Raw genomic sequence first — 2708 nt, 5'->3', positions numbered from 1 at the left:
TACAAAAAGATCGTCGGAAGAATGCTGAAAGCATTTCAAGCTTTAGGTTGCCTGATGAGTTTGAAAGTGAATTTCCTCCAGTCCCACCTTGACTACTTTCCTGAAAATTTTGGAGCTGTGAGTGAGGAACAAGGTGAACGATTCCACCAAGGCATTAAAGAGATGGAAAGGAGATACCAGGGAAAATGGAGCATTACAATGATGGCAGACTACTGTTGGATGTTTCAGAGAGACATTCCAGATGCTATTCACAAGCGTAAATGTACCAAGAGGAGCCTCACAAGGAAGAAGAATCGAGTTTAGTGTGTGTAGGTGAGCTCATTTCAGTTCAAAAAAGGATTTTCATGAAAATATTGTAATAAAACTTTAATTTTATGTCTATTTCCATTTATTTTGAGGTATTGCCTTATTTAACATAGTTACTTAAAGTGTCAGGAAACATGATGTCCTATGACAAAATGGAGGTCATTTTCGGATTCAGCGCATCAAAAAACATAGATTATGTGGAATAATCAAAAAAAAATTTTTGCAGACCTGTGATTGATTGATAACGATAATGCATATATATGTATTGGTTTGATAAGAGGAAATTTGATATAAATTGCAAATGGTGACTACGAAAGGAGGTTTAGAAACTCTGTTATTAAATATAACCAATTTTTATTTAGAACATGTTATAAAGATGTAATGTTACTGGATATATTGGGAACAGCTAATGGAATGCCATTATGTAGTTTTGCTTTAAATCTGGAATATTTTATATAAAATGACGTAAAAACAATTATAGTCAAATGAAGGTTGAGATATGATGATAGTAATATATATAAATATATTAGATTTAAAATATATTATTTGATATGAATTGTAGGTGATGACTGTGGAAGGGATGCACGGAAGTTTTTGTAACCAATCGACACACTTTCTACAATTTGTAATGGAAGATGGTTTTGTGGGGTTTTTTGTATTTTGTCTGTGTTTATTCAAAATAAAAAAAATCTTTATTAAAAAAAGGTCAGATAGGATTTTAAGGACTATAGAATGAGATTGCAACGTGTGTGTGTGTGTGTGTGTGTGTATGTATGTATGTATGTATATGTATATGTTATTTCTGGTAACCCTTCATGGATTATGGACACCAAGACGGAAATGACAATATTTTATGGATATGTTTACAGATAAAGGAGGGGATATGGGAAGACACAATCATTTTTGTAATTTAAGAGGTGAAGTTACTAAAATTGTTTGTACTTTTTGCGATGAAGGCTGGGATTCACTCCTTTATATATCTTTTTTTTACTACATTCCTAGTTTTCTTTTTTTCTATTCTTTTATGTCTTTCCTATTATTCCACTTTGCTGTTTTTACTCCTTTTTTAGCTTGTGTTTTTTTCTTCAATAAAATTTAAAAAATGAAGTTGACTAAAGCTTAAAGTGATTTCCTATCTGGTTTTTGCATTGTTCATCACTCTTATCTCATTCAAAGAGATTTCAGAGGAAGTGGTGGTTTTAATCATCCACACTGAATAAAGTGATTGAATAGGTATTACTTTATAAATAGAAGCAACAGCCTATTGCGTGACCTCATCCTCTGCAGGAGATAGATATGAATATATGTTATCTACAAAGTAAAGAAACTGGAACCAGTCAGTTTCAGTTCTCTCTGAATTGAATAGGACTGAACACTATTTTTGGAACCAAGCTAATGCATATTAGAAGTCCAAAAAGGAAATTACAGTTAATATTTAATATTTTATAAATGAACATTAAAGGTATTCCCTTGGCATTCAATAGTTAGTTTGCAAACTAACATAGAGAACTTCAGCAGTTAACAGTCTGTGGGGAACATTTAATTCAATGACAAAAGAACAGAGGCAGGTTGAAAAAAGAGTGGAGGAAATGGGATTTTGAGGAAGGATTCATTTTACTGGAGCAGAGGCAGGGGTCAAATATAAACTGAGGAAGCAGAAAAATAAAAATAGAAAGATGCATTAAAATGTTGGCCCAGCCTAACACTGGATTCATTTTACCCAGAGCAATTTAAGCCAATAATTACACTGAAAAAGGAAACTGGGACTCAACCATTTATTTCTGTGCAGAAATTTTTACTTAAGTTATCAATAGAATCATGATTTGGGCAGCTCTATGGTTTACCTTTTTTTTTTTAACAGAGAGTGATCCCACAAGTTTAAACAGGTTTCTGTTCTGTGTTGTTTTCTATTCTGGAAAAATAATGGTGAGCTTTGTTTAATTCTGGTGATTTTGTTTCCAGCAGAGGAAATACTAGGCTGAGTAATCTAATCACATACCTGTTTGCTGTTGAAATAATTCATTCTTGTCACTTTTTCTCTTTTAATTGCCAGAAAGTACAGATTCTAAAAACCCTCTCTGGCACACATATTGTGATTTTTGAAGTGGATGCCAGGTATTTGAAAAATCCTTTAATTAGGAGAATAGCAAGAAATGTGCTTACACCTGCCAAACTGGAAGTCTCATACACATCATTTAACTATGTTATGTTTCCTTGTGTGGGTTGTTTTTTTCTTTTCTTACAAGCTTTGTAAACTTTCAGTCAAAAAAGCAAACCTTTATAAAAGTAGAACTAAAAAATAGATTTTGGAGATGAGTCATCTTGCACAAGATGTCATTTATAATCTTAGCCAACCAACTTAAAATTTCAGCGAGTAATGTTTACAAATACACAAAAACCAC

The sequence above is a fragment of the Thamnophis sirtalis genome, unplaced genomic scaffold, assembly GCF_051295495.1.
Source record: "Thamnophis sirtalis isolate CommonGarterSnake01/CBP01778 unplaced genomic scaffold, rThaSir2_p1.2 scaffold_9, whole genome shotgun sequence".
Taxonomy (NCBI): Eukaryota; Metazoa; Chordata; class Lepidosauria; order Squamata; family Natricidae; genus Thamnophis; species Thamnophis sirtalis.
The sequence above is the reverse complement of the archived record's forward strand: the minus strand, read 5'-3'. Positions refer to the sequence as shown.